Here is a 13,173-nt window from a genome sequence, read left to right on the forward strand (position 1 = left end):
AAGGATAATATCATGAATTCAATAACCATAAGAAAACTGGAGTGGCTATATAAATAGCCAGTTAAATGGATTTCTGAGGGGAAAGAAAAAACAGTTACTGGGGGGGAAAGCAGCCAATATGCAAAAGAGCAGCTGCTAAGGGCAACTCAAGGAAATAGGGGCCTCCGTCCTACAACTAACAACCTGAAGGAGCTTGGAAGTGGATCTTTCCCAGTCCCTCCAGATAAGAGCTCCCAGATGTCTGCACTACAGAATTAGGAGGAAAGAAAATGAGTGTTATTTTAAGCCACTGAGTTTGTGGTGATTTTTTATGGCAGCAGTAGGGAACAAATTCAACACTCCACCAGACAACTGCAAAATGCATATTAATTGCAAATGCACATGGAAAATTCACTGACAGACCATATTGTGTATCATAAAACACATCTCAAAAATATAAAAGTTTTAAAATCATAATATGTATGTTCTCTGGTAAAAATAAAATTAAATTAGTAATCAATAATAGAAAGTTATGTGAAAAATCCTAACTTAGTTGGAAATTAAATAATATACTTCTAACAGCACACAGGTCACAGAAGAAATCACAAGGGAAATTATAAAATATTTTAAACAAGATGATAATGAAAATACAACATACCAAAATTTGTAGTAGAAATTAAAGCAGTATTCAGATGGGAAATTTACAGTTTTAAATGCTACTATTGGAAAAGAAGACTGGCTTAAAATCAAACTAAGCCTCTACCTAAAGAAGTTAGAAAAGAAAGAGGAAATTTAACCTGAAGTAAGTAAGAAAATAATAAGGATAGCATTAATAATTAATGAAATAGAAAACAGGAAAACAAAAAAGAAAATAAATGAAACCAAAGTAGCTTCTTTGAAAAAAAGCAACAAAATTTATATACCACTAGCTAGACTGATGAAAAATAGTAGAGAAAATACAAAAATTACTAATACCAAGCAATGAAGAGGGGATATCACAACAGTTCCTGCCAACATAAAATTTGATAAGGGAATATAAGTAACTTTATACCAATGAATTATACAACCAACATTAAAAGAAAAAGTTTCAAAATACATACATTATTAAAACTGACAAAAGAGGAGAGAAAATATGAATAGCCTTATATCTTTATTAAAATACTAAATTTCCAATAAAAATTCTTCTACAAAGAAAACTTCTAGGCTCAGGTGGCTTCACTGGTAAAGTCCATCAAATATTCAATAAAGGAAAAATATAAATCCTACACAAACTCTTTCAGAAATAGAGGTGGAGGAAACGCTTTAAACTCATTTTATGAAGCAAATATTTCCCTGATACCAAATCCTGACAGAGAGCATAAGAAGAGAAAATTAAATCTACAAATCTCTATTGAAAATAGAGGCAAATAACAAATCACAAATTGAATACTTCTACTTCTGCTTAGGATTTAGAAAGTTTCAAAGAACATTGTTTCTGTCATGCCACTGCGTAAAAAAAAACAGATAATTTATGAAATCATAACTTTTATTGAGCCCATAATAGAGCTAATATCACAGTGCAACCTAGTAGAACAAATTCCCAAGAGGGACAATAGCCAATCCAAAGAGAGATTTTTTTTTTTTAAAGGCAATATCATTTTATTTAGTGTTCTGGGAAATTTTAAGTTATTTCTTAAAATAAATAAGTAAATAAATTCAAAGTTCCCAAAGTAACAAAGTCAGAAATACAGGGAAATAGGAAAAATGAACTGTCTCACCATTGGCATAAGACAGGAGAAAGTGGGCAAGAAAAGACCAACAAAAATATTTGCAATTTCTTAAACGTCAACTGCGGGCTAGCCTGTCAGTTTAGAAAAGTTAGGCACCCCAGACACAAGAGGAATTCACTCTTACTTGCAAACTCATCTTCACAGGTCTTAAATTAGTGCTTCCAAGAAAAATTTGGAGGCAGGGCAAGAACTGGGAGCATCCAAGAGCTGTGGGATAAGGTTAAATAGTCTAATTTACCCATGATTGGCATCCAGAAAGGAAAAGAGGGAGAGAATCAGACAGAAGATATATTTGAAAAGATGATGGCCAATAATTTTCCAGAAAGTATGAAAGATCACAAACATATATATCTTCAAAGCTCAGAAACATCCTTAAAGGACTGAAAGAAGGAAACAAAAGCTGATAGCCCAGAATTCTATGCCCCAATAAATATCTTTCAAAATTGATGATAAGAGACTTACATCCAGAATATATAAATAATTTTTAGAACTCAACAATAAAAGAACAAATAACCCAAATAAAATATGGGCAAATAATTTGAATAGACTTTTTCCCAAAGAAGATGTACAAATGACCAATATGTGCATGAAAACTGTTCAACATCACTAGTCATTAGGAAAATGCAAATCAAAACCACAATGATATAATACTTCACACCCACTGGAATGACTAAAATTATATATATATAAAGATAGACAATAACAAGTGTTAGGGAGGATGTAGAGAAATCAGAAGCCCCATACACTGCTAGTGGGAATGTAAAACAGTGCAACCATTTTGCAAAACAATTTGACAATTTCTGAAAGTGCTAAACATAGACTTACCATATGTCCCAGCAGCTCCATGCCTAGGTATATACCAAGAGAAATGAAAACATACGTCCATATAAAACTTGTACATGAATGGTCATAGCAGCACTACTCCTGGAAATCCATTGGCCATTGTCCACCATAAGGAATTTCTCAGTGGATATATAGTCTTCTCTAGGCTCTTTTCTTCTGTTACACTACCTCCATGCCCCTATCTCCTTAGACCCTTCCTTCTTCTTTTCCTTCTCTCTCTCTTCCCCTATCTCACCTTTGAGAGGCATCAACAGAACACAACTCCCAATCCCCTTTTACTTTATTTTGGAGGAAAATCTAGCCTTTATCTACATCTCTCTCATTTAAGCTAAACATCATGGATCCCCATCTTCAGTACTCAAACAGGGAAATTAACTTCTTTTCAAAAAAAATAGAAGCAATCCTGTCATCAGCCATCCTTCTAGACAAGCTGGTTCAAATTGAGTTAGCTTTTAATTTCTTTTTCTCCCTGGCATATGTTGAATATGTTGAAGAAATAAATTGGGCTCACAGAAATCAATACGATCTAAAAACATTTACAACATCCAAAGCAAAGGTAAGTGCCCTACCAAATAACTATCAAAAACAAATACTATATTCTTAAGAAAGCAGTGCATGTGGGATCAGAGTCAGAGCCAGCCTGGAGGCTGCAGCCAGCCCTCAGACACTTCCTCTGAAGGACTCCTCAGCAAATTGCTGACCTGAGTGGGTGGCTGTTCTGGTTTGCTAATGCTGAACACCAGAAAGGGATTGGCTTTTATAACGGGGGTTTATTTGGTTACAAAGTTACAATCTTAAGGCCATAAAGTGTCCAAGGTAAGGCATCAACAATAGGGTACCTTCACTGAAGGATGGCCATTGGCATCCAGAAAACCTCTGTTAGCTAGGAAGGCACATGGCTGGTGTCTGCTTGCTCCCAGGTTGTTTTTCTAAATGGCATTCTCCAAATGTTGCTTTTGGGGCGTTTGTCCTCTCTTAGCTGCAGCTCCTCTTCAAAATGTCACTCTGAGTTGCTCTTCGAAATGTCACTCCCAGCTGCACTGAAGTCCTTCTGCCTGTGAACTCCTTTAAAGGACTCCAGTGATCCAATTAACACCTACCCTGAATGGGCGGGGTAACAACTCCATGGAAATTATCCAATCAAATGTTTCATTTGCAGTTGATTGAGTCAGATCTCCATGGAAACACTCAATCAAAGAATTCCAATGTAATCAACACTAATACGTCTGCCTCCACAAGACTGCATCAAAGATAATGGCTTTTCTGGCAGACATATATACAAACCAGCACAGTGGCCCAGGTCGACGTGGGCAGTTTTCCCACGGGAAAGTCCTTTCTCAACTAGGGAAAGAGATTATGACTCTTTGGAGACAAGCTCTAAGTGATGAAACAACTTTATTTCAAATGGAAAATGCAGGTCTTTGCTGTTATGTGAACAATCTTTACAACCATTAAATTTGCCAAAATTAAAAATAAAAATAAGAAAATAAAAATATTCTGTTCACTGTTTTGCTCAGATGTGGCCTCTCTCTCTAAGCCCACTTGGCAGGTAAACTTACCGCCCTCCCCACTACATGGAACATGACTCCCAGGGGTGTAAATCCTGCAATTTGGGACATGACTCCTGGAATGAGCCTGGACCCAGCTTCATGGAATTGAGAAAGACTTCTTGACCAAAAGGGGAAAGAGAAATGAAAGAAAATAAAGTTTCAGTGGCTGAGAGATTTCAAATGGAGTCAAGATGTCATTCTGGAGGTTATTCTTATGCATTATATAGATATTCCTTTTTAGTTTTCCTTGTATTGGAATAGCTAGAGGAAATACCTGAAACAAACTGCAATCCAGTATCCTTGATTCTTGAAGATGATCGTATAACTATATAGCTTATACAGTGTGACTGTGTGATTGTGGAAATATTGTGGCTCACACTCCCTTTATCCAGTATATGGACAGATGAGTAGAAAAATGGGAACAAAAATTAAATGGACAAGAGGGAGGATGAAGGGGATGGGATGTTTTGGGTATTTTTCTTTACTTGTATTTTTATTCTTGTTTTAATTTTGGGGGGAGTAATGAAAATGTTCAAAAATTTATTTCAGTGATGAATGCACATCTATATGATAGTAATGTGAACAACTGATTGTACACTGAGTATGATTGTTGGGTATGTGAATATATCTCAAAAAAACTGAATTAAAAATAATATTCTGCTCAATAGATTTGTTCTTTGCACAAAAGAGTAGGAGTAATAGCACTGAAAATTTTCTAAGCATCAAAAGCTGGTGCAGCCCAGGGAAGTGAATCTCCCTGGCAACGTGGAATATGACTCCCGGGGAGGAATGTAGACCCGGCATCGTGGGATGGAGAACATCTTCTTGACCAAAAGGGGGATGTGAAAGGAAATGAAATAAGCTTCAGTGGCAGAGAGATTCCAAAACGAGCCGAGAGATCACTCTGGTGGGCACTCTTACGCACACTTTAGACAACCTTTTTTAGGTTCTAAAGAATTGGGGTAGCTGGTGGTGGATACCTGAAACTATTAAACTACAACCCAGAACCCATGAATCTCGAAGACAGTTGTATAAAAATGTAGCTTATGAGGGGTGACAGTGGGATTGGGAATGCCATAAGGACCAAACTCCACTTTGTCTAGTTTATGGATGGATGTGTAGAAAAGTAGGGGAAGCAAACAAACAGACAAAGGTACCTAGTGTTCTTTTTTACTTCAATTGCTCTTTTTCACTCTAATTATTATTCTTGTTATTTTTGTGTGTGTGCTAATGAAGGTGTCAGGGATTGATTTAGGTGATGAATGTACAACTATGTAATGGTACTGTAAACAATCGAAAGTACAATTTGTTTTGTATGACTGCGTGGTATGTGAATATATCTCAATAAAATGATGATTAAAAAAAAAAAAAAAAAAAAAGCTGGTGCAGGCATATCAGTTTAATGTACCTTAGTAGGTGCTGTGGAGGCCCCACCTCTTCTCACACTGTCCCCTTCAGAGTGCCCTGGCCTGACTCCTTTCTGCCAGCACCAACATCTCTTTGCTCGGAGCTTTCTCCTGCTGTCGGAGCCGATTTGCTGTGCCAGAGGTACTGCGGAATTAATGCTCTGCAGAGGACCCCTCCACCAATGATCGCCTGGAGTTGGCATTTTCCAACCATCTTTCATAGGGACTAAGTTTCCTAGCTGCTATGACAAATACCACACAATGGGTTGTCTTAAACACTGAGGCTTTATTGCCTAACAGTTTTGAAGGCTGGAACGCTTGCTTCCTCCCAGGGTTGGTAGCTTTCTCGCGGGCTGGCAATCCTCAGAGTTCATTGGCTTTCTTGTAAAATGGTGACCTCCTTTTCATTCTGGATTCCAGCCTTTCCCCTGTGGCTTTTTCCCTGTGGCCTCCTCCCTCCATAAGGCCTTAAGTATTAGGATTAAGACCCATTTTGATTCAGTTGGCTACTCCTTAACTAAAAATAACATCTTTAAAAGGTCCTATTTAGAATAGGTTCACACCCACAGGAATAGATTTTTTTTTTTTTTGCCACAGTGTTCTAGCCAGATTAAACTCTGTTCACCTGCAGCAGTAGCTGTCTTCACAAGTCACCCTTTATTGGCTGCCTGCCCCATCTTGTCTTACTTCCCTTTCCCCCACAGGTGTTCCCTTCATCTGCTATATAAACACAAATATTGTTTCTAGAGTCTGTTCTGGGGGAGCTCTCTAAACTATATGCTCTCTAGTACTGACAGAATGGCTTTAAAATCATTTGTGTTTGTATAGTACAAACATGGGCCTTCTCAGGTCTTTAAATCATTCTTCAAAACTCTTAGTAAAATATAAATTAAATATTCTTATTATAGTCCCCTTAGTCACCCCAAATAAATTATCTCCTATAAATAATTGATACACTTTTAACTTTCATTTTCTTGGAAGGAAATGCAACATAAAATTAATTTAATGTTTATGTTATTATATATTAAATGTAATAAAACATGTCATATTTCATAACTTCCAAAGGATAAAAAGCAAAACCCAATTTATGTCTTCTGTTATAATTTAATATAACTGTGGAAAAACATAAGGGGTTGCAGTACTGAGCAATATAATTTAAATAAAGCAATTAGGGTGTAAAATAGCTTAATATAAAGTAGGAAAACAGCGGACCAATTGGAAAGAACAGAGAAACTCATTAGTTAAGCATATTAAAACACACATTAAATTTTCTCTTTGTTTTACGTTTAAAATGAACAATACTTGTGGGTCTCTATTAGCAATGCATATCCTTGGGCCTAGGACAAGTAACTTTCATGCCATATTGGGGTGACTCTGATAAACTGTTAATAAAAATGGCATATTCTGACCTTAGTCTAGAAGGGGGTCAGCCAACTACAGTCCACAGGTCAAACACAGCCTATACCTGTTTTTGTAAATAAAGCTTTAATAAACCATTTGCACCTGTTTGGATGTATTATGTCCCCCAAAATGCCATTATCTTTGATGCAATCTTGTGGGGGCCAATGTATTAATGTTGATTGGGTTGGAACATTTTGATTGGATGTTTCCATGGAGATTTGTCCCACCCAACAAGGTGATGACTTTGACTGGAAAACTCCCATGGAGCTGTTACCCCACCCATTCAGGGTGGGTCTGAATTAAATCACTGGAGCCATATAAATGAGCTGACAAATAGAAGGAGAAAGAGAAACTTAGAGTGACATTTTGGAGAGGAGCTGCAGCCAAGAGAGACACTTTGAAGAATGCACAGGAGCTGAAAGGGGAGCTGAAACACAACCTGGAATCAGCAGATGCCAGCCACATGCCTCCCCAGCTAACAGAGGTTTTCCAGATGCCATTGGCCTTCCTTCAGTGAAGGTATACTTGCTGATGCCTTACCTTGGACACTTTACGGCCTTAAGGCTGTAACTCTGTAACCAAATAAACCCCCTTTATAAAAGCCAATCCATTTCTGGTGTTTTGCAAAACAGCAGCATTAGCAAACCGGAACACCATTTATTTATGTGTCACCAATGGATGTTTTTGCATTACAACAGCAGAGTGAAGTATTTGGGTCAGAGACCTTATGGTCCTCGAAGCTTAAAATATTTACTATCTGGCCCTTTACACAAAAAGTTTGCTGTCCTTTGGTCTAGAACACTAGAGTGTAAGGTGTTTACAAACATAGGCATCAAAAAAATCTCATGAATAGACTGCATGACTATACATCTTGTGCATTCTTTTTTAAAATATTTTTTATTTAAAAATAATTTTAGACTTAGAAAATTTGCAAAAATAGTACAGAGTTCTATGTTTCATTAAGCGCCCTCTAATGTTAACATCTTACATAACCATAGTATAATTATCAAAGCTACAAAATTAATATTATACAAAACTATTAACTAACCTAAACACCTTATTATAATTTCACCAATTTTCTCACTAATGTCCTATTTATGGCTCAGGATCCAATCCAAGATCCCACACTGCATTTGAGTGTCTCAGTTATAAATACTCCTTGATTAAAGTTATAAAATGCCCCTTAATTTGGGTTTGCCTGATGTTTTCTTATGATGAGATTTAAGTTCCAAAAAGTTTAGCAAGAATATCACAGAGTCTTATTTATTGTGATGGTAGCTTTGATCTCATGATTAAGGTTGTGCAGCCAGGTTTCTTCACTATAAACTTACTATTATTTCCTTTGTAATTAATATGTATCTCATGGGAAAATACTTCAAGACTGTGCAAATATCGTTTCCTATCATGCTTTTGCACACTAACTTAAGCATCCATTGATTTTGTCTGCAATATTATTACTGTTGTGTTTGCCTAATGATAACTTTCTATTTCCTCATTTTTTTTTCTAGTGCAAGTAAAGTCCTTTCTTACCCATTTAATTTTCATTCCATTATTCATTTATGTCAAAAAGGACTCACATAGAATTATTTTATTCTATAAGTTATAATCTAAAGCCATCATTATTTATTCTAGTCCTCAAATTGACTCAGCTTTGATCATTGAGAAACCCTTCAAGTGGGTACCTGGTTCTTGGGCCCTTTCGAAATGCCCTCTTCCTTTTTTGGGGGGTGGGGGTTTGAGGGTGTGTGTGCTTCCTTCTTTTCTGGTACCACAAGATGTCCCAGGCTTACGTTGTGTTTTCTGTACCAAGCCTTAGAATCTGACATTTTTCTAAGAAACCCTGGTTCCTTTTATTGGAGATTCGTATTTAGAAATCAAGATCTGAGTGCTAGGTGTACCCAGTGCTGCTGGGTTATCTTTGTTTCTAGGCCCTTTCCACAGACAGAGCTAGGAAACATATGGATGCCTACTAATATGAACCCATGCATCCAAACACATCTCTATTTATGGCTGTATTTATCATCTATCATCTATCTATCCATCATCTATCTTTCTATCCCTGTTGTCTGTCTATCATCTAGCAATCATCCAGCTATCATCTACCTATCATCTATCTTTCTGTCTCTAACATCTACCTATTAAAAACCATTAGTGCATACTAATAATTCCCATCCAAAGCCAGCACTACAAGATTATTTCTAGTCTTCCCTATTTCCTTATTTGCAACTTCTTTCTCTAACAATGAGAAATCTGATTTTCGTTTTCCATAGTATATATACCAATTTGCTCAAACCTAGTATTTACATAGTCTCAGAATTACTAACCCATATCCCTATGAGAAACAAAACTACAGTACAATATTTTTATGCAGTGCTTTGTCATTAGCTTTACAGTACAGAGTCAAAATACTGCTTTCTATAGTTACTTAGGTTAGTTCTTTTCTTCTTCACACTCTTTAGTGTGGTAGTGTTAGTTATTTCTAATAGAGTTAAGTGGATTTGCAACTGTTTGTATATCCTTTGAATTCCCCTGGTAAAATTTGATTATTTATTTACGTATTTGTTTGGTTTGTGAAATATACTATGATTCATACGTCAGAACTATACCAGAAGTGTTCCTTCTTCCTCATTTCTACTACTCTACTCTCTCGCTCCCATTCTCTCTACTACCTTATTCCCTCCTACTCCCTGTAGATAAGCAATGTCTTCATTTTATGGCTTATACGTCATGTTCCTTTTGTACAAATGAGCAAATATATTAATATTTTATTAAATCTCCTTTCTGACTTGAAATGTAGCATGGTATATTATTTTGCACTTTTTTTCTCCATTTAACCAAACGTCTTGGAATTTACTCCATGTCAGTTCACAGAGATCTTCCTCTTTCTTCTTTATAGCTGCATAATACCCCATTGTGTGCAGTGCCGTGATATATTAACCACTCTATATGTAGAAATGTATACTTGTAAATGTCTAAACATATATGTATATGTTTCTGATATTTTGCAATCACAGAGTCACAATGAATAATCTTGTATATATGAATGTTCCTATTGTTGAAGGTATACTCCAAGGAAAATTCCTAGAAGTGGGATTAATGGATAAGTGTATATGCAGGTTTGTTAAGTATTGCCAAATTCCCTCCAGAACAGTTGTTCCAGTTTGCATTCCCATCAGCAATGTATAAAAATGTAGCATATTATTTTAAATGTTTTAATACATATCAATTTTATTTTAAATGTTTTAATGTTTATCAATTTCATGACTCATCAACTCTATAATGCTTCAAAAGAGATATTTGGTTGTATTTTACCCTCATTTTCTAATTATTCTTGGTAGGAGCAAAGGAGTATTGGTCTGGTGTAATCTACTCCATAATAAAAAAAAATAGTAGTGGTGTTTTCCTTTTTTTTAATAACTTTTTTCAAATGGAGGTAAACCAGTTGTACAGAAAAGTACCCATAGTTCAATGAATTATGACAAATGAAACCTGATCTTATATGTATCCTCAATACTAAGAAGGTTATCTTCTGACATTTTAACATTTTGTGAGTGTAAACACTTTTAAAAGAAAGGCTCAAGAAATTAATAACATTTAAGTGAAAAAGGCAATAATATAAGATTATAAAAGAAGTTGCAGTCCCTTGTGGACCCAAGTCTCCTGAAACTGAGATGCCAAACACTCTAAGGGAGATTATCATGTGCTCTACTAGAGATATCGGAGAAATTTAAGCAAAGGATAATACAGTAAGCATATTAGTGTGAAGTAAAGTGGATCCTTTGTGCATTGGGTACCCAATTGTTTCTCTCTATATATATTTCATAAAATGTCCTATAGCCATCATGATGGTTTCAAGGACTGTCATCAATGATATACTTTTACTTAGCTTAGAACTAGAAAAACATTCTCTGAAAACAGTTAAATTTGCTTCCCTAATGGGGAAAATCAACATCTAAAGATTTTCAGAAGTTATGCTGAGACCTATTTAACATACAGAAAAGACTGCAAAGAAAAATTTACTCATAATTGACTCAGAGGTTACAATTTTTCTTGGTGCAAAATTGGAAAACAGATTGAAAGTTTTGCCCAAAATGCCTGTAGTTAATTAATGAAAGTGTAGGTATTGGTTGTAATGAATGTTAGAGAAGATAATGTGTTCCTTATGGAAGAACTGTGAAATACTTGAGGTTCCTATGACCTATAAATCCAAAAGAGAGAGCTCCCCAAAATGATAAAAATGAATGAAGGGTGAAAAGGGAGAAGATGGTGGCATAGACAGGAGTGGAAGTTAGTTGTTCCACCCCGGAGCAACTAATAAACAACCAGGAACAACTAATAAACGATCTGGAATAACTGCTGCGGGACAACTGTGACTGTCCACACATCGTGCACCAACCTGGATTGGGGGGAATACCTGAGATCGCAGCATGGAATCTATGAGTAGAAATTGCGGATGCGAGCCGGGAGCCCTGTCCCCCCATAGCAGCCCAAACTGCAAAGCCTCACTAAGATAGAGAGCAGCACTCTCTGAACAAGTGAATATACCTCAGGCTGGCTCCAACTGGGTTTTTAATTGGCAAACGTGGACTGCTCAATGCAAGCTACAAATCCCCAACAAGCAGACAGAGGCTTTTAGTGATGACTGACCTTGAAGAGACAGTAGACTTCTCTGTCTTGGGAGGGGGAGCCCAGAGGACAGGGTGCTATCTTTGGCCAATGGGTGAAACTGGGGGCCATGGACTGACCCTGAAAATGGGACTTTCTGTCCCCTTTTCTCTCTCTCAACCTGAGCAGCTCAGTGGAGAAAGTCTCAGCCATTTTCAGATTGCAGAGCTCTGCAGTGCAGAAAGCCTCAGCCATTTTCAGTTCACAGCACTCTGATCCAGAAAAGGGTGGAGACAGCAGAGTCAGAGAGACAAAGAACCTATTTAAATGCAAATGAAAATTCCCTAGGTGGTGTATCTTCCCTAAGAGGAAAGAGGTGGTGCCCAGCTCAACTACATGCCTTCCATTCAGAACCAGACTCCAGGGCCTGGGTGGAAACAATCAAACCAGAAACAATTTAAACTGACAATTAAAGGGGCCACACCTCCTTACACCAGTCAAGAGCTACAGGCTGACAGGTGCCACCTGCTGGGCAGGCTAGGAAAAACACAGTGCTTTGAGGCCTCACAGGGTGTGTCAATCTTCCAAGAAACACCCTCAGGGAAACCTGGTGCTGAATATTTCCTCCTTCTGGGACCTGAGCCAGTTCTGGTCTGGGAAAACCTGATTGGGGTAACCAAGGAAACCAGATGCCTAGACAACAGAAAACTACAACCTACACAAGAAAAACGAAGGTATGGCCCAGTCAAAGGAACAAACTTACACTTCAGCTGAGACACAGGAATTGAAACAACTAATGCTAAATCAATTCAAAAAGTTTAGGGAAGATATGGCAAAAGAGAAGAAGCATATAATGAAAACACTGGACGTACATAAGGCAGAAATCGAAAGTTCAAAAAACAACTGGCAGAATCTTTGGAAATGAAAGGCACAACACAAGAGATGAAAGACACAATGGAGACTCAGCAGATCTCAAGAGGCAGAAGAAGACACTCAGGAACTGGAGAATTAGACACCTGAAACTTAAATGTTTGGAAATGGACAGAGATGACAGTAGCACTTTGTGAGAATAACTAACAGTGCTGAATGGTGTGTGAATGTGGTGGAAAGGGAAAGCTCAGAGTCACGTATGTCACCAGAAGGAAAGTTGGAGGTTAAAAGATGGGAATGTATAAAGCAGTGAACCTTGTGGTGGGCAATGTCTGTGATTGTATAAATATTAGAAATCTCTTTCATGAACCAGAACAAATGTATGACATTATAACTAGAAGTTAATAATAGAGGGGCATATAGGGAAAAATATACCTGTTGCAAACTATATACTACATTTAGTAGTATTTTAACATTCTTTCATCAACAGTAACAAATGTGCTATACCAATGCTATGAGTCAACAATGGAGGGGGAGTGGTTAGGGGTATGGGAGGATTTGAGTTTCTTTTTTGTATTTATTTCTTTTCTGGAGTAATGAAAATGTTCTAAAAATTGAAACAAAATTAATTGTGGTTATGTATGCATAGCTGTATGATGGTACTGGGAGCAACTGATTGTATACTTTGGATCTCTGGATAATTGTACTGTATGTGAACAATCTCAATAAAAAAAATTTTTAAATGAATGA

The 13,173-nt window shown here is 36.9% G+C and overlaps 1 long non-coding RNA gene across 1 annotated transcript in view; it reads right to left on the bottom strand.

Moving 5' to 3' along the window:
* Positions 1-13,173, bottom strand: part of LOC119511163 — a 67,128-nt gene that overhangs the window by 24,096 nt on the left and 29,859 nt on the right. The gene's annotated exons all lie outside the window — the stretch shown is intronic.

This window comes from Choloepus didactylus, chromosome 16 (genome assembly GCF_015220235.1).
Source record: "Choloepus didactylus isolate mChoDid1 chromosome 16, mChoDid1.pri, whole genome shotgun sequence".
Classification (NCBI taxonomy): Eukaryota; Metazoa; Chordata; class Mammalia; order Pilosa; family Megalonychidae; genus Choloepus; species Choloepus didactylus.